Below are 27,262 nucleotides of genomic sequence, written 5' to 3'. Positions count from 1 at the left end.
CCGAGAGGCAGGCAGAGAACTGACTCGTAATCGTTTTTTTCTCCTGTAGGTGGCATAGTTTTTTTTATTATAATTCAATGACACGTTTTCTGGGAAGTCCTGTATAATGATAATCATGCACCGCAGCTGCATCCCCTAGTGGGTACTTACTCAACTAATCTCACAACAAAATTATTAAGAATCACGCCAGCGGTACTCCCGTTCCCAAGGCAGAAGAAGATAGAAAATGGTGGGGATGCCCGAACAACAGCAACCAGCACCCGACGTGCACTGGCACGAAAATCGCAAACAAAGCGGGAAGAAAGTTGGCGAAAGCATTAGTTACACAACAAATCAGCTCACCACAGCAGGAGCACAGACCGATGCGACTGCTCTCCGCGACAGCCAGCGAGAAACTGACTGGGACGCCGCTCCGCGGCCGCTACGCATGCGCGCTCCTAGCGCCCTCTGGGGCGACCACCTCCGAGAGGCTAAGAAAAGAGCATTCCTGCGCCCCCTGCTGGCCGTTCTCATTGGTCGTGAGGCTAAGAGAGAAGAGCATTCCTGCGCCCCCTGCTGGCCGTTCTCATTGGTCGTGACGTCATCCTATTGTCTCAGGGCTACCCTGTTTTTTCCACTAATGCTCCTCTAGACAAGGTCAATCTGTAGTGAAGCCACGGTATGACGTCATCATGCACCTGCGTGGCTCAAGGACGCGTGTGCTCTAGACAGGGGACCTATTATTTATTGACTCACTATCCCATGATTATTTGCTTTATTCTTCTATAACGATTGAATAGGAAACTATTGCAGAAGAGCACCATGCATGAAAGCTGATCGTAGGAATTCCAAAGTCTTACTAAATGAGACTTGCAAAAGAACAAAATATCCTAACGCGTAACTCCATCAATGGCAAATAAGAGGACTAGGCACTCAACAAATCAACACAGAGGACGGGTAACCAGGAACGCAGAACCAAGAATCGCAAAATTATTAAGAATAGCTCTACTTCCATTCAAGGCAGCACTATCGTCATCGTCAAGAATATTCCTTGTACAAAAAGAAAAACTACATGTAGAAGGAAAGCATGTAAGAACAGGCCCAGGCATGTCAGCGCATGTTTGTCAGACAACAAGGGGGAAAAAAGCGAAAAGAAACAAAGAAGAAAACCAGTATCAAACTATTTCTAAGCGCACGCACTCCTCTTACTCAAAAACAGTGCTCATCATAAATCCGTCCAGGGCAATACACACCATTTTTCTATTGCTACACTGTTTTCCAGTAACGGTCAATGCATTGCTACAGACTGTGTGACGTCATCACATCCTGTCTGAAGAAGAAGAAGACAGCGGCAAAGACTCCTATTATTTATTGAATCGCAAGATTATTTCCTTTGTCCTACTCTTAATGACATTCATTCTCTCATTAAAATTCAACAAAAAAGCACCCTACATATTAACGATTTTCACCCCAAAGGCTCATCATGGTCATTAGAATTACAGTAAACTACCACTGCTCTTTTAAAATAATAATAAGTGAAACCACTCAACATCACCTCCAGGCTTATGTAATACATGACCCTTTCTATGCCCACACATTCGTTGTCTGAGGCTACACCTGCGAGCAAAAAGGCGCGAAAGCCGGGTGGGCAAAGTTCCATTCGCGCATTGCGTGCAAAAAGGCGCGAAAGCCGGGAGCAAAGTTCCATTCGCGCACGCCAAAGCACAAGACACAGAACGCCTTTACGGGAACATGATGGCATTCCCACCATTTGAATGATTTTCTACCTTGCATTGCAATTCAGAAAAACTACTAGAAAACTATAATTTTAGGAAGGGAGTTGCCTCAGGACAGAAGCCGCCGATATTTCGAACAGAGACTGTTCTTCTTCATAATTTTAGGGGTCCATTAAAATTCTACTTTCTATGGAAACTATAATTGCCCTATTACTTGGATCGCTATTAATGAAGCGCTCCAATTTTTTCTCTCTTCCCATTTCAGCCTTGTCATGCAGTGAAGCAGACTCACATCCAAAATAATTAATTAACACTGAGGGTGCCGTGCTTCAGGAATTCCTATCCTGCGCTCAGATGCAAGCATTTCTTCACGGATACCTTTAACAGCTTACTTCTTCAACATACCGAGCTCCTAACAACATCAAACAAACAATCAGAGAAACCCTCTTCTCAGCTGCACCATGCGACTTTCTTCTGCGTAAAATCGGTGATTTGAGGAAGAGAGCAGCGAAAAATTGCGCGCACCTGTGCTTGACTTAAAAAACCTGAAGCATATGCTAATAAACTAAGAAAAAGACACTCATGTCTGGTATCTGATAGTGCCACATACACAGACGCATTGTCCCTTCGTAAAGAAAGCACAGGACAGGGATACACAAATTTCCTTAGGTGAGCAGGGAAAGGCTTAAGACATCAGGTCACCACACATCGCCACGCGGCTAGCACAACATGACACCAACAAGATACTAGCAGTGTGTAAAATTGCAACACTGCTAAACATGCCCCAACATGCCATGATGACGCGTCACAGGACAGGGATACACAAATTTCCTTAAGTGAGCAGGGAAAAGGCTTAAGTCGTACCGCTCAGGAATAATCGGATAATCACCGCTTGTCGCTACGCGCCTAGCGCTTGAACAGCGCTACGAACGTGACAGATACATACTAACAAACAAACAAACAACAGCAGGACCGGCGTCGGGCACTCATAAAATACGCTGCCCAAAACAAAGACTTCACCAGGTTCGCGAGGCAATTCCATTAAAAACGCTCGTCCTATCCTACAGATAGCAATGCAAACCCGACTGCCCTTATTTTTTAAACCACTATTTCACGCAATAGTACATAAATGTATCACTTGTGTCACACGAAAAGGCAAACACTTACTTGTCAAGTGGGGTCCCAGCGCGTGCGCGCGCGCACACACACACACACACACTAACATTTTCACACTCACAAACACAAAGTCTATTTTCACAACCACATAAATCCATATTATTCCTCAGGTCAATAACTATCCTACCATCGCCAAAAGACAGCACAGACATGTATGCTTACGCAAGATAATCGGTCCTCGTTCCGGATGTAAAAGGATATCGCCACTCGGCCGGCGCGAACCAATAAAGAAAGAAATGAATGCATGTTCGCTACGAAGAAAACGGTGCTGTGCTTCTACGCAGCGATCATTATACAGACGCGTAAATGTGAACATCATTCGCTACACACTGTAGCTCTCATCATTTTTAAACCAAACCGTGTTCATAGGTCTTCACTAAATAGGTGAGCCGATAATGACTCCAAATTAAATAAAATAAAATAATCATTCCAGCATCGCTGGCTGCAAGCTTGGGTACCCAACAGAGCAGCGCGCTCCCATCAACACGCCTTGGCCTGACCTTACACACCCGAAGCCTTTTCTGAATACATTCTGCCGGCGCTGGAATAAAAGATTGATCGCGAGGGTACTACGATGTCAGCTCTGTTACTGCTTGCCGTTTCCATTGCTATCTGTAGGATAGGACGAGCGTTTTTAATGGAATTGCCTCGCGAACCTGGTGAAGTCTTTGTTTTGGCAGCGTATTTTATGAGTGCCCGACGCCGGTCCTGCTGTTGTTTGTTTGTTTGTTAGTATGTATCTGTCACGTTCGTAGCGCTGTTCAAGCGCTAGGCGCGTAGCGACAAGCGGTGATTCTCCGATTATTCCTGAGCGGTGGTACGACTTAAGCCTTTTCCCTGCTCACTTAAGGAAATTTGTGTATCCCTGTCCTGTGACGCAAATGCGTGTAATTTTTCGCGGTTCTTTTCTTCTTTCACTGCTTTTACTCAGAATGTAAGTGAGGGGGAAAAAGTCAGCATCCAGGTAGAGCAGGAGAAAGTCGCTCGGCAGAGGAGAGTTCATGAGAATGGAATTTGTTTGTGTTTTGTTATATGTTGTTGAGTGTCAGTATTCACTAGAGGTGTGCGAATATTCGAAATTTCGAATATTGTTCGAATATTGTTGATATTCGTACCCTATTCGTATTCGAAAATTTGATAATCGAGAAATTCGAATATTCGAAAATTTCGAATAATGAAGCACAAGCGCCAGCATTCCCGCTAAAATGAACAGAATTCCAGCTATTGGGATTAATTTTGCGAAAATTCCACGTTTGGCACGTCCTTAGCGTGATTTCCAATTGAAATCGGACTTCATGTGCATCCAGCAAAACCGCAAGTTGGCTTCACAGCATGCTTCCGCGCATTGCGTGGAGCCAACTTTAAGGCGTAACGTCTGGTAGGCTACCTAGCCGATTAGATTTTTTTTATGTGTGCTTTCGTTATTTTTTTTAAAGATAATACAGACACGAGTTCCTTTGCCTATTTTTGATCAGTTTAATGGATCTTAAATTGTATTCTGATTGTATTACCCTCGATTCCCGTAGAAATATGCCCAGGAAACTGAGGGCCATATTTATTTATTTATCATTCTTATGTTCCTACCTCTTTGACAAGCAACAGTGCCATATTTGTAGTGTTTATGCGAGGTTATTCGACGTGACAATTCAGTGTCAAGGCTGCAGTAGGCCTTTTTGCCGGGCCGAGATATTCGATATTCGATTCGATATTCGATTCGATATTCGGAGGAACGTTCCTCAGGTATTCGTTTACTATTCGTATTCGAGAATTTCACTATTCGCACACCTCTAGTATTCACTTTACTCGATATGATGATGGAGTAAGCTGTATCCAGTTATAAGTATTTGTGCAGAAATGCTGGTATGTGAGCGTGGAGGAGAAATTCCAATAAAGCACCTCTCCTTGTGCATTCCTGAGCTGCTGTGTGCGCGCGCGTGCTTTTTTTCCTGGTTTGCGACGTCATCATGGCATGTTGGGGCATGTTTAGCAGTGTTGCAATTTTACACACTGCTAGTATCTTGTTGGTGTCATGTTGTGCTAGCCGCGTGGCGATGTGTGGTGACCTGAGGTCTTAAGCCTTTTGCCTGCTCACCTAAGGAAATTTGTGTATCCCTGTCCTGTGCTTTCTTTACGAAGGGACAATGCGTCTCTGTATGTGGCACTATCAGATACCAAACATGAGTGTCTTTTTCTTAGTTTATTAGCATATGCTTCAGGTTTTTTAAGTCAAGCACAGGTGCGCGCAATTTTTCGCTGCTCTCTTCCTCAAATCACCGATTTTACACAGAAGAAAGTCGCATGGTGCAGCTGAGAAGAGGGTTTCTCTGATTGTTTGTTTGATGTTGTTAGGAGCTCGGTATGTTGAAGAAGTAAGCTGTTAAAGGTATCCGTGAAGAAATGCTTGCATCTGAGCGCAGGATAGGAATTCCTGAAGCACGGCACCCTCAGTGTAAATTAATTATTTTGGATGTGAGTCTGCTTCACTGCATGACAAGGCTGAAATGGGAAGAGAGAAAAAATTGGAGCGCTTCATTAATAGCGATCCAAGTAATAGGGCAATTATAGTTTCCATAGAAAGTAGAATTTTAATGGACTCCTAAAATTATAGTTTTGTAGTAGTCTTTCTGAACTGCAATGCAAGGTAGAAAATCATTAAAATGGTGGAAATGCCATCATGTTCCCGTAAAGGCGTTCTGTGTCTTGTGCTTTGGCGTGCGCGAATGGAACTTTGCTCCCGGCTTTCGCGCCTTTTTGCACGCAATGCGCGAATGGAACTTTGCCCACCCGGCTTTCGCGCCTTTTTGCTCGCAGGTGTAGCCTCAGACAACGAATGTGTGAGCATAGAAAGGGTCATGTATTACATAAGCCTGGAGGTGATGTTGAGTGGTTTCACTTATTATTATTTTAAAAGAGCAGTGGTAGTTTACTGTAATTCTAATGACCATGATGAGCCTTTGGGGTGAAAATCGTTAATATGTAGGGTGCTTTTTTGTTGAATTTTAATGAGAGAATGAATGTCATTAAGAGTAGGACAAAGGAAATAATCTTACGATTCAATAAATAATAGGAGTCTTTGCCGCTGTCTTCTTCTTCTTCAGACAGGATGTGATGACGTCACACAGTCTGTAGCAATGCATTGACCGTCACTGGAAAACAGTGTAGCAATAGAAAAATGGTGTGTATTGCCCTGGACGGATTTATGATGAGCACTGTTTTTGAATAAGAGGAGTGCGTGTGCTTAGAAATAGTTTGATACTGGTTTTCTTCTTTGTTTCTTTTCGCATTTTCCCCCTTGTTGTCTGACAAACATGCGCTGACATGCCCGGGCCTGTTCTTACATGCTTTCCTTCTACATGTAGTTTTTTCCTTTTTGTACAAGGAATATTCTTGACGATGACGATAGTGCTGCCTTGAATGGAAGTAGAGCTATTCTTAATAATTTTGCGATTCATTTAGTTCAGAGAGTAAGCGCGAGAGGGACAGGTGTGCGACTTTATTCAGGAGGAACAAAGCGTCATTATTCAGTTAGGTGCATGGCTCTTGGCTGGGATGGACATGTCTTGCTGAACCTTTTTTTTTCTTGTACAGTAAGACTTTGGGAATGAAATGCTACAATCTCCTCTTGTCTATGGTGTTTTTCTGCATAGTTCCCTATGCAATCATTATAGTAGAATAAAGGAAATAATCTAGGGATTATTCCTTTATCTAGGGGACCTGTTATTTATTCAATAAATAACAGGTCCCCTGTCTAGAGCGTACGCGTCCTTGAGCCACACACCTGCATGATGACGTCATACCGTGAGACTATTGTTTAGGTTGACCTTGTCTAGAGGAGCATTAGTGGAAAAAAACAGTGTAGCCCTGAGACAATAGGATGACGTCACGACCAATGAGAACGGCCTGCAGGGGGCGCAAGGATTCACTTATCTCTTGAACACTGACGGGTCTGGACACACAAATTCTGCTCCTGATAATTGCGTTAGCCGTCAGTGGAAGAGCGTAGCTTCGGTGGGGTTCTGTGTGCCTCTGATGGGGTGCGGATGTGTGGTTCGTCACTGGTGAATGGTGTTCGACGATGCAGGTGGATTTTGTGACGAGCGGATTTACAATGGGGGAATGCTGTGAACGTGAAAAATGATGGTGAGTGTCTTTTCACTCTGTTCAAGTGTTTTTTTTCCTCTATTGCCCAGCAGTCGTGCAATTTGTCCTGACGTGTTCTGACATGCCCCGACGTGCATGCTTTCCTTTGTTGGCGCTTTGTATTTTTTCTTTTTTGACAAGGAACATTGTTGTCTTGACGATAGTGCTGCCCTGAGTTCTGCGTTCCTGGTTACCCGTCCTCTGTGTTGATTTGTTGAGTGCCTAGTCCTCTTATTTGCCATTGATGGAGTTACGTGTTAGGATATTTTGTTCTTTTGCAAGTCTCATTTAGTAAGACTTTGGAATTCCTACGATCAGCTTTCATGCATGGTGCTCTTCTGCAATAGTTTCCTATTCAATCGTTATAGAAGAATAAATGAAATAATCTTCAGATAGTGAGTCAATAAATAATAGGTCCCCTGTCTAGAGCACACGCGTCCTTGAGCCACGCAGGTGCATGATGACGTCATACCGTGGCTTCACTGCAGATTGACCTTGTCTAGAGGAGCATTAGTGGAAAAAAACAGGGTAGCCCTGAGACAATAGGATGACGTCACGACCAATGAGAACGGCCAGCAGGGGGCGCAGGAATGCTCTTCTCTCTTAGCCTCACGACCAATGAGAACGGCCAGCAGGGGACGCAGGAATGCTCTTCTCTTAGCCTCTTGGAGGTGGTCGCCCCAGAGGGCGCTAGGAGCGCGCATGCGGAGCGGCGTCCCAGTCAGTTTCTCGCTGGCTGTCGCGGAGAGCAGTCGCATCGGTCTGCACTCCTGCTGTGGTGTGCGGATTTGTTGTGTAACTAATGCTTTCGCCAACTTTCTTCCCGCTTTGTTTGCGATTTTCGTGCCAGTGCACGTCGGGTGCTGGTTGCTGTTGTTCGGGCATCCCCGCCATTTTCTATCTTCTTCTGCCTTGGGAACAGGAGTAGCGCTGGCGTGATTCTTAATAATTTTGTTGTGAGATTAGTTGAGTAAGTACCCGCTAGGGGATGCAGCTGCGGGGCTTTATACAGGAGAAAAAAAACATTACGAGTCAGTTCTCTGCCTGCCTCTCGGATGGAGGAGTCGCATCGTTCTGCGCTCCTGTTGTGGTGGGATCATTTGTTGTGTAACTAATTCTATTTTCTTGTTAGCTATTGATAGCTTGCATACTCTTGCTTTCCCAGCCTCTGTATTACAAGTGTTTTTCTCGTTGTATGTCCAGAGCTGTACTAATCTGCCCAGACATGTCATGATGACGTCACAGTTGACGTCACAGGATGTCCGGAACTCGTGGTCATAGCTGCGGTGCTTTGCAACCTGCCTCTGTGCTCCGTCGCCGGCGATGGTCAACGGCCTTTCCGGGCCGCTTCCTTCAAGATGGCGTCGTTGATCTTCAACTAGACTCCTTCTCTCCACTCTATCTCTACCTATTTTTTATTTTTTATGGACACAGATTGTCCGCAACGCACAGGGTGGTCTGGACACGTCTTAGATGCTCCCCAATTAGTGTAATGACTCCCTGGAGGGTCCTGATTAATGTGGGGGGTCCCAATTAGCTCTAATTGCTAATTAAACGTGTCCAGAAGCCTTGTAGAGTTGCGGACAGTCTGTGTCCAGTAACTACTACTGCGATGATGTCGAAGGTGCCTGTTCACCACACGCAACGCCAACGGTGTAAAACTATCAGCTTTGAGGACAAGGGATCCATCAAGATTATTCGTAATAGTGAAAGCACACTTGATCGGGTGACAGATCTAGAGTCAGCACTGTAAATTATAGGACTTCATACGTTCAATATATATTATGTGTTACATATATATTATCTGTTCAATATATATGTTCATAGACAATCTCCTCTAGGTTTGGTTACCAGAGGAGTAAGAACACACCATGTGATGCTGTCGAGAACGTTCCACCTCTCCAGCATTATCTTTGAATAAACTTTCCATTCTGTGCGAGCATCACCTCATCTGTCAAGAGAAACACTATAGGTGCACAGATCCTTGGTAGCACCCATCTAAGCCCTACACAGCTACGGTCCCATTCCCTGACACTGTTCTTCTGCCAGAAGTAACATTACCAAGGATAAAGCGCAAGTGTCCGATACTCAGGAGTGCCTCCTTAACTGGCTTCATACTATACATACTACAGTGCAACTTCTTCAGCTACTGTGCAATAAATCCTCGAAACTTGATGATATTCTACAGGAATTACTGCTCCAATGACTGCTGAGTTTATCTACAAGACAACTTTAGTCCCACACCATTATATTGTTGATTTGTATGAGTTAAATATTCAATGTTCTGAATCTCTGAATTGACAAATTTTCACATTGTCAATTTCAGTGGTATTTCAATGGTATTTTAGTGGTATGTCAATTTACTGGTATGCTTCATAATGTCCCGTTACGGGATGTTCAATTTCAGTATACATTCCGAATGTCAACTTATACGATATGGACTTAAATTGAATATCAGTGGAGAAAAACATTTGTAACAGAGGAACGAAATTTCGCAAATTGGTCCAGACAGGAGCTGTATTTTCAAAATGTGGCCATTACGTGAATAAAAAATGCAGTGAATGAGATTAAACGGACTTATGAAGCACATGAGAGCATCTACTTACAGAATATGGAGTTAAATTGAGTCTTTGTAGGATAGAAATATTTTTTACATCGGAAAGAAATTTCTCAAACTGCTACAGACAGGAGCAGTGTTTCCAAATTGGGACCATTATGTGAATAAGAAATGAAGCGAATGACGTGAAATTGGTTTCTGGAAAACTTCAGTGTCTATTTATAGGATATTGACTTCAATTTAATCTCGGTGGGGTAGGAATATTTTGACATTGGAAAAAAATATCGGCAAGTGCTTCTAAAATCGGTACTGCAGCGAAATGCATGAGGTGAGTGAATAAAGCATTGAGGAAATAAGGTGAAATTGATTTCTGGAAGGCTTTAGAGCGTCTATTTATAGAATATAAACTTACCTTGAATGTGTGTGGGTATAAATATTTTGAACATTGGAAAGAAACATCGGCCGGTGGTTCGGAGATGTGACACGCGCTGGAACGTGCAAGTTGAGTCGTGAAATAATTGAGTGAATCACATGAAACTTGTTTCTCGAGTGCTTGAGAATATCTACTTGTAGGATATGCACTTACCTGGGCCTGAGTGGGGTAGAAATATTTCTAACATCAGAAAGAACTTTCGCACACTGCTCAAGACAGGAGCAGTATTTCCAAAATGTGGCCATTATGTGAATAAAAAATGAAGTGAATGAGATGAAATTGATTTCTGGATTGCTTCAGAGTTTCTACTTATAAAACCTGGACGTGTCTTGAGCCAGAGTGGGGTAGAAATATTTGTAACATTGGAAAGAAACGGGAAAGTGTTCCGGAAATGAGCTGTGCAGCGAAATTTGTGAGATGAGTGATGAAAGCATTGAGGAAATGAGGTAAAATTGATTTCTGGAATGCTTCAGAATGTCTATTTATAGAATATGAGCATACCTTGAATATGTGTGAGGTAGAAATATTTTTAAGGTTGGAAAGAAACATAGCAGGTGGTTCGGTGAAGCGTCGTGCCCTGGAATGTGCAAGTTGAGTGGTAGAAAAAATGAGTATATGACATGAAATTTGTTTCTGGAATGCTTCAAGGTGTCTGTTTATAGCATATGAAATTATCTTAAGTCTGAGGTGGGTAGAAATATTTTTGACATTGAAACGAAAGATTGGCAAGTGCTTCGGAAATGAGCCGTGCGGCGAAATGCGTGAAGTGAGTGATGAAAGAATTGAGGAAATAAAGTGAAATACGAGGGGTGTTCAAGTCAAACCGGGACTTTCTGTCTCCTGAGTGTACAAATAGCTCGCACTACTTCTTTTTCGTCATTTTCACACGTGACAGGCCTCCGCGTTCACCACGTGGTGGTCCAACGTTTGTGCAAAACCGAAGACACGTGCTGGACAAGATGGCCGACAACGAGGTGAGCACGCACATCGAACAGCGAATTGTCATTAAGTTTCTCGTGAATGAAGACGTAAAGTCATCTGAAATTCACAGAAGACTTCAGGCTCAGTATGGCCACGATACACTTAGCCGCAGCAAAGCGTTTTAGTGGTGCAAACGGTTCCGAGACGTCCGTACATCAGTGCAGGACGATCCCGGCCGGGGCGGCTCAGAGCCCAGTGTCAGAGTTCCTGAGAACATCCAACTTGTGCAGCGCCTGAACCTCAAGGAGCGATGGATAACATGTCTGGAACTGGTTCGAAAGACAGGCCTTTCTGTGGGAACGTTGAACACTATCATTCATGAACACTTCCAGCTTCGGAAAGTTAGTGCCCGTTGGGTCCCGACGCAGCTCTCCGTGTTTGACTAGCAGAGAAGACTGGAAATCTCCCAAGAGCTAAGGTACCGTTTCGACACTGAAGGACAGCCGTTCCTTGATCGGATCATCATGTGCGATGAAACGTGGGTGCACCAATTCACCCCTGAGTCTAAACGCGCATCAAAACAGTGGAAGCATCCGCGCTCGCCAGCTCCCAAGAGTTCCAAAGCACCCAGTCTGCGGGTAAGGTCATGGCCACGGTTTTCTGGGACAAGGCTGGCGTTGTTCATGTTGATTTTCTGCCCAGTGGTACAGCTTGGGACAAAAGTTTACGGAACACCGGGGTGGCGCGTTTCTCCCCCAAGAACACTCGCGATCCTCAGGACGTCCTCAAAGTGTCATCACGTCCTCGTCCGTAATGGGATGTCCGGAGGAGATCCAGAGAGTGTCCTCATTGTATCTTCCAGTGATAGTCATTTGCGTACGTGCTGCGGGCGTCACCTCGAGGACATATATAGGAGAAGTAAATTAGTTTAATATTGCGTTGGTGCATTTCAATGCCTCCACCCATTGATTAGCGGTCCGGATTGTTTATCCTAACCAAATTCAACCGTACCACCACTGATCATCTATAAAGTACCTGGCAGACCTTTCCTTTTAATAAATGTATATTCCCCGCTACGAAAAATACTACAAAGAGAAAATACAAAATACAGGGGTGCAAATACAAATTGTATGATATCAATGGATACTCCATGCACTGAGTTTAATGTGCGATAAAATATAGCTTTCTAGGTCTTTCATTGTGATCTTGTTGCCATTAATATCCGAGCAAGGTCCCTGACTGGATGCTACGCGGATCATTTCCGTGGAAGGTACAGAAAAGTGATAGCATATTACAGCGCGTGCTTGACTTTCGATGGGTGCTTGAAATCAACTAAGTAGAAAACACGGACGTTAGCTTGGTTGGAACCTTGGTGGTTTTATCTGCGAAAGGAAATGCCACTGCCGCATATTTCTTTCAAAGTAGGCTGTCTTAGACGTAGTGGCGCAGGATTTTCTATATTTTAGGTTTTTATACCGCGACACCCATTCTTCGTCATCGAAGAGGAGAAACTGAAAATGACCAGCTGGTGGCCGAGGTTGAAAAACTGAAAAAAAAAAGAGTTGTTTTCTGCTGTAAACGTCGGCTCACTTCTAAATGAGAGAAATGAAAGATTCACTATAGCAACATGCAGAGCAACACTTTTCTAACAAATTGAGGATCCTTTGCGGATATTCCCAGGATGTCATTTCTGTCCAACAGTGACATCCTCAGGATGAGTGAGGGATGTCAACGTGTTCTTGGGGTCCATTGCAGCGACACTCTAGCAGCGAACAGGAGCGGACAGACATACTGAGAGTTGGATAGAATAGCTGGTCACCCGTTTCTTATTCGATATCTTCCTGATATCTAGCAGGAGGCCGCTCCGATGAAGAAATACGCCAGTGCTGTGTTCCGTAAACTTTTGTCCCAAGCTGTACCATCATCAATAGTGCATATTACTGCCAGGTTCTCAGGGATGTGCATAATGCGCTGAAGCAGAAGCGGCGGGCCTCATCACCAAAGGAGTCCTCGTCCTACAGGACAATGCACGCCCGCATACCGCGCATCTCACGAAGCGCACCTTACAGGAACTTGGCTCTGAGTTGCTGCCACGTCCCTCTTACAGTTCAGACCTCGCCCCCAGCGATTTCCATCTCTTCGGGCCACTGAAGGCGTTCCTTGGGCGCCGCCACTTCAGCTGCGACGACGAGGTCAAGAATGCGGTCCGATCATGGCTGCTACGCGGCGCCGGTAAGTATTCCTACGCTGCTGGCATCCAAGCCCTCGTGAAACACTGGGACAAGTGCATTAGTCCAGCTGGAGATTATGTTGAAAAATAAAACTAATTTCACGCCTGTAAATTCATTTTACTTTTGCGAAAAATGAAAAGTCCCGGTTTGACTTGAACACCCCTCGTAGATATCTGGAACGCTTCAAAATGTCTTCTTATGGGATATGAAATTAGATTGAATATCAGTGGGGAGAAATTGAAAGAAAATGAAAAGAAACTTCGCAAACTGCTCCAGATAGGAGCCGTGTTTTCAAAATGTGGTCATTATGTGAATTAAAAATGAAGTGAATGAAATGAAATTCATTTCTATAGGGCAAGACATGATGTCTAGTTGCAGGCTTATAAATATATTCAGTCTGAGTGGTGGAGAAATATTTTTAACATACGCAAGAAATTCCGCTGACGTCTTGGGAGGTGGAGTGCAGGACGAAACGTTTCATTTCTGCAAATAAAAAATTGACCAAATGGCATTAAATTCATTTCTAGAGGACAGCTTGATTTCTAGTTATAGGCTCTATATACAGGGTGTCCAAGCTAAGTGTGAACAGATTTTTTTAAAATATATATATAACACTTTTTCCAAGATGAAATCAATTGCAATATAGCATATGCTGAAGGGCACTCCCTAGCATGGCATTAGCAAAGTCCAAAGGCAATGTCTTAATTAACTTTCATTAATTAACTTTTTAATTAGAAAAGCTACAAAGTTGTCCCAATGAGAACATCTGTTTCTTTCGGTCACCTGATCTCCGTTTTCAGAACAAAAATCCGTTCGATAGATCGCCCGCAAATCACTCGTGAAGGAACGCCATTTTTTTCTTTATTTTGTTCATTGCGCTTCTTAGAAGACGCGTCTTTCTTTCACCCCCAATGTGAGAGGGAGAAAGAGCACACTATCGCCTCTCGCGTCCTGGAAAAAGATTAAAAGGAAACAGAAAATGCAACCCAAGATAAGGCCAGTTCCGATAGAGTCACCCGATACATTTGTTTTTGTTTTGTTTCCGCAAGTTAAAGCTCATCTTAGACGCATGAGGCGGCACAGTGCTCCTTCCTTCTCTCCCGTTGGGGATGAAGGAAATACGCGTCTTCTAAGAAGCGCAATGAACAAAAAAAATGACGTTCATTCACGAATTTTTTGCGGGCGATCTATCGAACGGATGTTTGTTCTGAAAACGGCTACGATATCAGGTGACCGAAAGGAACAGATGTTCTCATTGGGACAACTTTGTAGCTTTTATAATTAAAAAGTTAATTAATGAAAGTTAATTAAGACATTGCCTTTGGACTTTGCTAATGCCCTGCTAGGGAGTGCCCTTCAGCATATGCTATATTGCAATTGATTTCATCTTGGAAAATGTGTTATATATATTTTTAAAAAATCTGTTTACACTTAGCGTGGACACCCTGTATATTTAGTCTGGGTGGGGAAGAAATATTTTTAAAATATGCAATAATTTGTGCTGACGGCCTGGATGGAATGTAGGACGAACATGTAATTTCTGAAAATAACGAATTGAATAAATGACATCAAATTTATTTCTAGGGCAGGGCATCATTTCTAGTTACAGACAATATAATATATTTAGTCTGAGTGAGGGAGTAAAATTTCTAAGATTGGCCAGCATCATCGGCAAGTGCTTAGGAGATGTGTCGTGCCGTTAAGTGTGAGAGTTGATTCATAGAAAAAATTGAGGAAATTAGGTGAAATTGATCTCTGGAATACAGCATAGGTAGAGGTAGAGTTATACTATGGCTGGGTGGAGCAAAATATTTTTAGCATTAGATAGAAATGCGAAGAAATGAGGAGGCGTGTCACGTGAAGTAGTTCATTAATCAAATTAAATGAGTGCAATTTCTGAAGTGTCTTGGTAATGTATTTATGGGTAATATCGCTATACTTACTGCGTGAGTGTAGCCGTGGATTCTGTGCTCCCTCAGAAACGTGAAGTAAGGGGGATATATATCAAGAGAAGTAGATGTATTTAGATGAGGAATGCACTGATAAATTGAAATTTGGCCTCGGTGTGTTCTATGATATGAGGACTAAACCAGGAAAAATGATAAAAGCTTCATAATCCGTCGCTGCGGATGACATGCAGCAATATCGTGTAAACTATTGTTTAATCGTGTATTAAGAAAGAAAAAAACAGCTCCAACCGGTAGAGGAACAACTAGTCTATCGATATCTACACTGATTTCCAATAAAAACGGTAAATTATTTCATATGAACAAGAAAACTCACGGCATCTACTCAAAAAATGACCCGCGTTGCCGGGAGGCGCTAGATGCTGAGGGGTATCATTCGTTGTGTTCGTACGCCTCGGCGGCGGTGGCTATGAATGTAGTGCCCTGGTCAGCGCGTGAAGACATCAATGGGTGCGTTAGGTTCGTGCTCCGGGAACGTTCCCTCGTTCAGGGGATCACTTAGCACCTCCTAAGTGACTTCCGGTGCACGATCGCGGGTGCACCCTGCGCACCCCTTCTTCAGAGCCGGAGAACGCTAGGGAAGAGCAGGGCCGCGGGGGCCAGTTCCGGAGCGTGACGCATGTTCCGGTGTACTGACTTTCGAAATGGCGCAAGCGTTGCAACACGTAGCAACCGCCCATGCTCTTTGTGTTTCCGGAATCATCGGATGTCAGCGGTAAATAGTGATACGATTACCGAGGACTGCTATGGTCTACTGCTATGTTTACTTAAAAGCAGACGGCAGAAGAAAGCTCCATAGGTGGCTCACGCTCAGCGGCTCTTGCGCTCGGCTTCCGGATGTGAGAACCCGGGATATGGCGCTCGGGAGCCTGCTAACGCGCCCAATTGTTCTCAGTCGTCGGTTTCGCGCTGTCGTATGTGGACGTGTGTGTGTCTTGTGCTTCTGCTTCTTGTTTCATGCTAATTACCACATGGAGGTAAGTAAGTTTAGTTCCTTGATGTTTGTACTCCCGAATTTTTAGTGAAACATTCGCGCCCTGTTTCAGCTGTGGTGAAATCCGTTAAATAAGTTCAATTTCGGAAGATTTACAGGCAACAGTGCTGAATGATACTCCGATCAAATTTGGACAATCAAAAAACGTATATCTGTTCTCATGTTCGGCGTCGTGGTGTTTATCTATCTCTTTCTTTGTGCTGTTCTTACACCGTACCAACTACCCCAAGTGTCTGCCTTACTTTCGTTGCATTTGTAAATATGAAACTTGGTGTGTTTTATTATTCATCTCCGGCTAACCTGACACGATATACTTTCAGTGAATAGCAGCATGACGCTCTTAAAGGTCAGCTATGCCGATATCCCAAATAGTCGAAACGGTTGTGATATTCTGAAAGCCCACATCCAGCTCTCCCCAAAATGCACCTTCATTCTCTCAGTTCGGTACAGTACCATGTCAAAAAAATAGATAATTCATTCCGAAACACACATGTGCGCAGCCATTTTTATGACGTAGATGCACCCGAACGGGCATTGTGACGTGTACGCGCCTTCGTACTTGCCAGTGGATTTCAGCTACGGCTTCTCGCGGCTTCACGTATCTGTGCTTGAAGATGGCGGACAGCCGGGTTCCACCGTTCCGCGATAAGTAAACAGTGCAGCAGCTGCGAACTCATTCGCGAACCAACCTCTGTGCGATGTTGTGATTGGAATTCGTCGTTTGTGTTTTGTGAGCATGTACAATTTGTATCAAGTCTCGTCTGCGTTAGCGCCTTTACAGCACTTGCCCATTGTAGAGACTGACGTTTCGACAGCCGTGTTAGCAAGAAAATGCCGACAGCGTTTTATTCCTGCAGGAAAAAATTGTGCTGTGTATTTGAGAAACCGCATACTACTATGGGACAAGTTTTACGTACGATTTATCAATGTGCAACAGCGTCGACGATGGTATGTAACGACGAGAGACGTAAAACGAAATACAAATCACATTTTAAACTTTTTGTGGGATTCTGTGCATTTTCCAGAAGCAATCTTTGAATCGCACCCCCACGCTGCATTGTGTGGCACGCTACAAACTACTGCTTTTTATGTCTAACATCTGGATATTGTTTGTAATGAACACCGTCGCACAAAAACATGCACACGAAAGCTCCAGTAGCCATGTGGTTGCACACTATGCAGACGCAAAAGAAGTACCAGAGCACATATTGCCACTTAGAAATTGTGTTTTTAGAAATGTGGTGTCTGAAGAGTTAGAGCATAACATATATACTAGAAATCAGGTGCACCTTATCCTTCTGTAGAGTGCTCTTTCAATTCACAACTCAGCACATGGGGTGTAAAAGTGTTAGAGGCAATTATGTGACTTGTCGTCCCGGGTGACATCACTGGCCATCCTCGGAATTAATTCCGTACTCAGGAATTATTGTACAAATCACTTTGTATGTAGGACATGATAAGCAATATGTAAGTTGCAACCTTGTCTGCAGCATTCTCGATGGCCTCTTACCTTTACAGTTTCAGACACGTTACCAAACCATTTAAAAAGGACACACTTACAGGGGCCGTGTAATTTGAGTTTTTAATTTATAAAAATATAAGTATACAATATGAAATTTATATAAAATAAAAATAACATTTATAAAAAGAATTTATAAAAAAATAAATGAAAAGGCTTCATGGAAGCAATCCATTAGCATACCCATTGCACATGAAGCACAATTATATATGCTTGGACATCATCTAATTAATCTTCTGAACCATATGTGTGGCTGCATACGAAATTTTTTATGTGCATGCTCTACCTTCCTATTCCTTCATGTGCACACGAACAACAGTGAATATATGTGAAGTGGCAAAAAGCAATGCTAGACTCTACCATCATTGTGCCCCTTTAACTTTTCCACATTTATTTCCGGTCAACAGGGAATATCTCACTAGAAAAGAAGACATTTGTGCATTGTTTGGCAAGCAAATAAATATATTTATTTACATTTTCCATCAATCAACAATGTTGTGACCTGGTGCAAATATTAATGTCAACAAGGAAAGTACTTACAAATTATTCCTATGTGCTCAAATGCAGATATGACAATTCTGTTTTTGTACCTCAGCACAGTACAGTTTCAAAATTAACAAACTGCACAGCATCAGCAATCTTAAAGTAGCTCAAGAGGGGAGTCACATAAAGCTCCAATAATAGACTGTGCAAACAAAGCTAAAAAAAAACAAAGTACTTCAAAAAAAATCTGAATAATTGGTTGTCGTTGTGATATGTACTACTATACACAGTTCATGAATGGAACATGCTACCTCATTGCATTTCCTCCATGTGAGCAGTAGCACAGGCAGCTTTTTAGGTCGCTCTTTTCGTGTTTTTCTATTGTCTTTTTTTGTTTTCTGTGTTTGCAATAGCAAGCATGGCCATAGTGAAACACAAGTAGCCAAGGACAGGATGAGACATCTGCAATGCGACTGCTAGCTCTCAACTGATATATTTATTAGCAGACTCTGGAATATACACATATATGCTGCTAAGCAAATGAGAAGTTAACCAATAGAATAACAGACAAGAAAAAAGGGTTATATATCTTCCCCTCTCCTCATTCTATTTCACAGGCAGCCCTAGTATCATTCGGAGTGTGTCCGTGCGTTCCCTTTGAGATAACGTATCTCAGACAGAAGCAAATCCAACAGCAGACTGCTTACACGTGCAACTGTCTTGTATTTCTCTAACCACTTGTTATTTAACCGCTGCCTTGAGCTGTGTGTTCTGGAAATTTATGCAGCATCCAGAATCCCTGCAATGTGTTGCCATGTTTCTCGAGGGCATCAAAAGTCTGTCCTTGGCTGCCTGTGTTTCACTATATCTCTCAGATACAAACTACCCCATTTCAACACAGTAGAAAACACAGATTTGTAAATAGCATCTGTTGATTGCACTGTACATACCCCTCATATAAAGGATCATAGTGGATACTACATCTCGTGCGATAATGTCAGGAATACAAAAAAACTAGATTTGAAACCACTCTTACCCCCAAGAACGCACATGGTCCTGAGGATGTCCCCACAGTGTCATCGTGTCCTTGTCCTTCGAGGTGTATCCCCAGAACGTCCTGAGGATAACACTTGCGGACTGTCCGTGAAGAGTCATTCAGGTACGTCCTGTGCCCGTCCCTGGGGGTAGCAAGGGGGACGAGAAATATTTTTGTTTAGTTTACCTGCTCAGACTCCTTTAACACATTTATTTTGTTTTTGGGCCGATCCTAGGACCTGACTGAACTTTTTCTTAAATAAAGGGTGGCCCAGCGTACAATTCCCTGCCGCCAAAAGGAATGACTGGCTATGATACATGAAGGATTTCTCGTGGAAAGAACAGAAACGCGCCATTCTGTCGCACTGCTTTTGACTTTCAAAGGTCCTACCTGAATGTCTCAAACCAAAGGGAGTAAGAAACATAGACTTTGGAATGAAGCAGAGCTATACTTCAATCAATTCCTCGCTTTGATATTTTTTCTTTGTGTAATCGGAAGAAACATGGACAGCTCACCCTTCGTTTTGCGTCGCAGGCGAGCAGGACTCTCGAATTTACGGTGGGTCGCGTTATAAGCAACAAATGGTATATGTTATGGCTTCGGAAGAGAATTCTAGTACCTTTCGGTGTGGGCGAGCTTGTCCCACCCTACAGTTGGCAATACGAGGATTTTTCAGGCTTAGTGTCCTTGACAAGATTCTGTTTCTCAATGGAACAATAAAAATGCTGCCGTAACTTTGGTGTCATTGCAATTTGATGTAACTTCTGCAAGCACTTGGCGGATGTGCGTGCCAGAAATAGCAAAATCAAACAAATCAAAGCAGGGAATGGAGGGAAAGCATTGTCCTCCATGTGTACTTAAACTGTCCTAAATTGGTCCCTGAGGACGGGCGAGGGACAGCCTCGGGGATATCATCTCATATGCCAAAGTGGCAGTATTATGACATTCTGAGGATCAGATTCTGACGTCCTAGGGATGCCATACCTGTCCCCATCTGACAACCTTAGGATAGCCCTCGGATGACAGTGTGTTCTTGGGGTACGTCGTAGTAGTAGTATTTGTGTGAAGCTACGCAATTCCTGTCCTGCAAATAATTTAAACGATATGTTTCATCTGCCAGCGTGATGATCCCCTGAAAAGTAATTCACACTTGGCGGGAACTACCGGTTCTGAAACCTATCCCTGACATGTGTAGCCATCAGGGAGGAAACCCAAGGGCTGCGGTGGAAAAGACAAACACACACGGGCTATGTTCTCAATGTGTGTCAGCTGCTCTGGCTACTAAGAAGAACATGTTCCAAATTAATATAACATGGCTTGACATCATATGCCGGCGAAAGCTAACCAATAAAATTAGTAGTTAAATGTACAATACGTAAACACTTTCCATAACATGACAGTTCCCTTTCTGCATTTATGCGCTACCATTCAACCCACATAAACAGTGTACTGAATTTTTTTATAGCATTACACGTCGTTTGACAGAACTTGAACAAGATTACATAGCACACGATCGAAGTAGAGTGAACATAATGTGCAGAAAAAATGGCTAGGAAGCAAGTGAGCTGGTGAAGATGACGCATATGTAAAACCCCGTGACTAGGGAACACAAAGGGACGTGTTTGTGTTTGTCCCTTCGTGTTCCTAGTCTTGGGGTTTTACATCATGCATAATGTCCAGCCTTCCATTCACGCTTAATGGCCGTGGCAGTAATGCATGAAGGCCACTGCTAAGTTGTGTTGAGAAACACCACTTTATGTTTGCCATGTCTAAATGAAACGTACCTGACCTGATCCAAATTAACCGTTCTGAGTCTGGAACACACAAAGAGAAAAACGCAACACACGCCACAACATTAACAGATAGACAAATGAGCTGTGGCGAGCTCCACCTTGGGACAAAGTCAACAAGTAATGCACCAAAAGTCAATGAGCGCCTGAAATGTAACATCTCTGACTGGTAGCAGGACGGTCCACGTTCAATTCCTGGTGCTAGCACTGACTGGCTTTTTCATGAATTATTTGTTGAAGTTTCGATGTACTTGAGAACCATTCGTCAACCATTGTATCCTCATGAGGTGATGAGGGTTTGTCATCTCAAAGAGATTCCCTTTCTGCCATGTGTCCTTATGGATGCTCATCACTGCAGAAAAAAAGAAAGAAAAAGCATTTAATGACAAGAAATGGATAGTCGTATTTACTGTATAATGATTGTGCACAACAGAAAGAAGACTTTCGCACAGAAGGCTGTACTTCTTGAGGTCTAACATCAAGTTACAAAATTCCAGAATATATGACATGTTGTAAGGTAGAGAATAAGTAGAGTTATAGAGTTGTCGAGTTGAGTTGAGGGGGGAGTTCTACCCCCTTTTTATTTTATTATATATGATTGTGTAATTATTTTTATGTCTGTAGCAACCCTCGCTCTCTACATTACAACATGTTTTATATATTCCGGGATTTTGTAACTTCATGTTAGACATTAACAAGAGCAGCCTTGTGCACGAACGTCTCGTCTCATTAAAATTTAGATGCTCTCAACAGTCCTCTTTCTGTTGTGAATCTCTATCGCAGCATACCTGCACATTGCTGTTCTACGTACTGTGACTTTGCAGTAAGAGTATGGACTTTAGGTAAAAAGACTACACAGCACTCCTCAGGTATTTTTGCCTATCAAACAGTATGTATGTATGCAGTATGCACACAGTATTTGTGCACCAGACCCACTAAAAATGTAGTGAATGTGGCATTGCCCACGGTAATGCACCAAGTTCAACACAATTATTGTAGAATCCAGGTATTTTAGCTTACAAGCCAGTACCAGATCCAGTGTGAAGTTGTGAAAAATAAATAGTTTCGATTTTTCTAAGCTCTCAGAACACAGACAGTGAATTAATAAGAGTAGACAATGTTAACATGAATTCTGGGCTATTCTTCAATTAAAGGTTCACAGATAGTAAAGGCACCTTCCTCAATGGACGTTGATGACACTGAAAATTCTAAAACGTTATCAGAGGCGACATCAGCTTCTGTGTGTCAAAGGATTGTATGTCCAACAGTAATCCAACTAACAGTAACGAAAATGTGCAAAAGACAAATTAACTGAACTAATGTAACGTACCTTCTATATCAGACAGTGAAGCTTGTAACAGCCCATCCACAGGAACCAGTGTCCAGACAGCAAAAGTGCTTGAACTGGGAGATAGCAGCTAATCGGAATGGCGACCTTTGTTTTCCACCCTGAAAGCACAGGTTGTAACTTTGAGGGCAGATTTAAAAGTGGTGTCAAGATGTCTGCATGCGAGTGCACATGAAAAGTTGAACATAGGTGAATACTCAAATTATAACATCACACTGTCGTACCTGTTGGTGGAGGTAGACTGCAACTAACGTGCCTCTGGTCTCCCTTCAAATCCGCGTATTGATCTTTCGATCTATCGCGGTGGAGGGAGGCGAAAGGGAGCCGGTCCTTCATATTTCGAGAAGGGCCCCTTGATAACGCGGTCCGCTCCCGGGTGGGCCGTGTCTTGGACTGCGCGGCCCGTAAAACGGTCGTCGGGGCAACATCGCTTGCGGTGTTGTTTCCGGGAAGATTTTTTCTAAAGAACTAACGTGCCAGCAATTTCTTCATGCACCAGATGCAAGCCAGATCATGCTTCATTTCCGCCATCAGCGTGCACCTGTGACAATTCAGAAGTTAGATTATCAATACTATTGTGTTGTTAATCGTGGTTATATCAGAGTAAGCGCAGTAGGACAGCTGCACAATCGATTCATTAGGCTTGCTATATTTTGTATCTGAACCTCGACTTACCTTTTTTGCTCTCGTTTTTTGCCTTGATCCTCCGTGGCACGTTCAAAATGTTGTGCGTCGGGCACCTCAGATTTTCATCCGACGATTTCGTGCCGATATTCCAAATTGCCTCTGGAGTCGCGCGTAACCTATGATAACATTCGTTGACGAAATCCTTGCAGTGGAAATTAGCAGGCACCACTGTCAGCCAAGAGCTTCGCACTGCTTGGTCTTTTAGCAGCTTTAAAAAGGTAACACTTGAATGCTCCGATGAATTGTTCTAACAGCGTAGCACGTAGCACCGTCGCATCTTCGACAACTTCGCCGTGGCATATCGCTCCAGCCCATAAAAGGCAAGGTCAGAACAAGGAAGTGCACTTTCCAAACGACGCCGTGCCAAAAAAAAAATATTCACATGCTTTGTTTCCGGCTTAGCAATAACATAACAGCTGTTCGCTTATGTACGATGCACAGAGGACGAAACGAAAGAAGCCAAGCGGCCAAGCCAAGAGTGCATGCCAAGCCAAAGACAGATAAACCGAGAGCAGTGACGTCGGTGCGCCCGTGCGCAGGGTTTGCCGACGGTCTGACGGCCGGGCGTGGGAACTAAAAAAACTGTTTTCTAAAAAACTACGAACAGTTGGAGCAAGATATTTCGCACACATATTCAGTGTTAGGTAATGAACACACAGCGCGAGTATCGCTCAGTTCTGCGGCACTTCAAAATCGGCATATCTGACCTTTAACTTGATCACCTGGCCATGTTTTCTACCAAATTCCCCAAATATCTGGATTTTGCAGAGGATTTGACAAACCCGGATTTGAAATGGGATTTGATTTGGCATGAAAAAAGGCAAATAAGCAAAAAACATGCTTCACTTTGTTTTCCATAATATTAAACGGGCTAGTACTAGAGTTAAAAGGGATGCATACATTACTATATGGTTCGCCCTACTTTGGATTGTGCATGTACAATATGGGATCCGCACGAAATGTTTTTAATTCAGGAGAGGGTTCAGAATATTGCGGCCAGATGAGTTGCATGGATGTTAGTATAAGCGAGATAAAATCAAGATTAGGTTGGGATAGTTTGTCTACAAGGAGACAACAGTTACGTTTGTAATTTTCAGATAAGATTATTAATGATAAAATTAGTATATGACAAAGGAACCTCCATCGTACATATCGAGATTGTTGATCACAGGAATATTCAGCCCAACGGATGTATAGAGCTTATTTTTTCGGGACCTGAGTACGTGTTGTCTTATACATGTGCGCTTTTTAATTTTTCTTTTTGTATGCTGTACTTATTGCTTACTTTTATTTGTAGGTATCCCCGCCACAGTAATGTCGTAAGGCGTTGTTGCGTAAGAGCAGAAATAAATAAATACAGAAAAAACTATAATTATGGATACATAATGACTTCATTTTCTTCTCGAAAATAAAGAGTTGACTTGAATCCGATTTGTTTCATCAAATCCATATCACTGGCGTGAAAAACACGCGACGGTGTCCCATGCGCTGTGGGGTTCGAACCAGACGCCCATAGAACTCTCATCCGGTTTCCCTCCCAACCCCCTGTAGAGGTGGTGGTGTCCCTCTACATGAGTCCTGACCGGCGATGATGGAATGTCCCAGCGGGCAGATGGTCGTGGCCTCACGCTAGGACGGTGCCGGTAGAACTGCCGTGCCAGCGCCGTAGCGCGTGGCAGCAGAGGCACGTCTTCGTCATCACACACGGGCCGCCACATCACTCCCCCCTCAGACGCGGAGCGGTGTAGAGCTAGCGGTTGGGGTCCGCGTCGATACATGAAGAGGAGGAAGACGGGCGACAGGTGGAACAGGGACGGCTGGTCTTGCATCTTGTGCTGAGTGGGCAGAAGTGGCGGGATGAACGGTGCGGACAAGAGCTGGCCGGGAGGGTTCCAGGGGCGGGCCGAAGTGGAGAGCAGAGTAGGCAGGTAGGCAGAACGTAATGCAGGATGGAGCGACAGAACCGCGACCGGTTCGTGAGCGGTGAGCTCGTACTGTCGCCAAGGAGAGTGCCGGGGAGGACCATCGCGAAGCACGGGGAGACCGGGAGTAGCACTCGGTGGCCTCCGTGCGGGTCCCCGGTGGAACGTTGGTCCCGGTGCCTCTTGAGCGCCACTGGATGGGCTGCCAGCAGTCTGTATCGAAGCCTGATGGGAAGGCAAGGCGGGCAGGGTTCTTGGGACTGGCATGACGATGAAGATGGGGCCATGCAGCCGCAGCGGCGTACCGCGACCGGTATGGGAGCGTGATGCTCGTGAAGGTGCCGCTGGTGAAAGCCCGAGGAGTGCCATCGCGAAGCATGTGGCGACGTGACGCAGAGTGAGAGACCATGGCGATGCGAGCTGAGTAGATGAGCGAGCTGGGTAGAACCATGGTGTTGCGCGGCCGTGCGTTGCGATGAGTGGAGCCGCGGTGAATTGACGTCGTCGCCTAGCGGTTCCTCGGTAGAACGTTGCACCGTACCTTCGGAGGTGGGCTTGCAGTAATTTGGGATGGTGCTTGGCCGAATTATGCCGAACATGGTGTTCGTTGTTCGGGTCACCAAATGTAGAGGAGGTGGTATCCCTCTACATGAGTCCTGACCGGCGATGATGGAATGTCCCAGCGGGCAGATGGTCGTGGCCTCACGCTAGGACGGTGCCGCTAGAACTGCCGTGCCAGCGCCGTAGCGCGTGGCAGCAGAGGCACGTCTTCGTCATCACACACGGGCCGCCACACCCCTATTACTACTCGCATGGATCAAGCACGATCAGTAGATGCACCCAAGTGTCAATAAACTCAACGGCCGCTCAGGACGCAAGAAATTGTGAAATTCGTTGCGTTTTCTTAATTGCACTTTTCGCTTCTGGCCTCTGTTATCGACGCCGATTGCAGAACCACTAAGAGCACACCTTTTTGCTGTGATGGGATTCTGAATAAGGGCAAAGTATTCCGTATAGCCAAACATGAAGGGCAACTACTATTTTCATTTCGACTGCGTTCCGTACACTTGGCTAGAGAACTGAAGTAGAATTTAAGCGTGCTGCTATTCTTGCGTCCTCGGTCGGCGATTGAAAGGATGTAGTCAATTTGTGTGGTTTCTCCAGCAATATTCAAAGCTTCGCATCCCCCCCTCTAAATAAAGGTGAGGGGGCGGAAGCAGTGATTTCCCCAGAAATTCACTGCTGAGGGGGGGGGGGGGTACTGAGCTTTCAAAGGGGAGGGGGATATGCTTGGTGAAGGTTCCACTTACGGAATTTTTCTTAGACATGGAAAGAATCGTGGCACAATTGTGACACATCTGCACAGCTTTTCAGTTTTATTTGTACATATTATTACGTTAGAACACAGTACATTAGAATATAGATTCATTATGGACGGCATTTTAACATTAAGATGCATAATCACGCGACCGACAACGAAAAAAAAAGACTAGCACCTTGTCTCACGAAGCTCAATGAATACCTAGCAGCCACAGGTGAAAACCGTAGACGAAAAAAGCAGAATACCTTGCATTGATTGAGTTGAGCACAAACGGTTCTTGATGATCCACATTGAATTTGCGTGCCCGCACGCATTTTTGCTCGGATATGCGCGCAATATATGCATTGAACAGTCACTTTCAAATGATTTTGGACAAATGCATGGTACAATCATCTGCATGACTGTGGCCCTACAGCATAAGTTTGACAGTACAGGATGTAATTGGCTGCGCCGGGCTCACTACCGAACGTGTTGGTGGCTGAGCTGGGTGGGGTCACCTGAGAAATTTCAGGGGGGGGGGGGAATCCCTGGGTGGAAGGGAGTGGTGATGTATGCCTTCCCTGTATCTGGATGGAAGAATCTAGTACTCTAGAAGGTTTTCTCTTGTTTTTTGTTCTGTCGTCTGTGTGCATCCAAGAGCCGATATACGAATAATTGAGCCTCTGTATGCAATAAGGGGATAAGTCGAAAAATCCCAAACCGAGAAAACTGCAAGTGAATATTTGGTAAAGTAACTGCAGATCAGTTTCCTCGAATAACGCAAATGCAAAATGTGTAACATATACGCATGTGTCTACTCTACACGCATGTCCTGTTAGCATCGTTTCTGGGTGTGTGACTTAGCAGAAAATCCAGGAGCATGACATATCCCCTTTGTCTATACAACACCGCACGCACGCGGTTTTCGTGCAGGAAAAAACAGTTTTCACGATGACGCCAGGACAGGCGAAGTTACCTTTGTGCAATGGAGCATCCTAGATCGTGATTATCGTGCTGCTAAACGAGCACAATCTTGAAAATAA

General features: G+C 44.0%; 1 long non-coding RNA gene across 1 annotated transcript; it reads right to left on the bottom strand.

The window, feature by feature from the left end:
- Positions 1-19,663: 19,663 nt before the first annotated feature.
- Positions 19,664-22,567, bottom strand: LOC135397894 (uncharacterized). Its single transcript, XR_010423841.1, has 3 exons — positions 22,535-22,567; positions 22,293-22,411; positions 19,664-21,314 (listed from the first exon to the last, which is right to left on the bottom strand). It is a non-coding gene; the product is annotated as an uncharacterized LOC135397894 (long non-coding RNA).
- Between the last annotated feature and the right edge of the window lie 4,695 nt (positions 22,568-27,262).

This window comes from Ornithodoros turicata, chromosome 6 (genome assembly GCF_037126465.1).
Source record: "Ornithodoros turicata isolate Travis chromosome 6, ASM3712646v1, whole genome shotgun sequence".
Classification (NCBI taxonomy): Eukaryota; Metazoa; Arthropoda; class Arachnida; order Ixodida; family Argasidae; genus Ornithodoros; species Ornithodoros turicata.
This window is presented reverse-complemented; position numbering and strand designations above follow the sequence as displayed.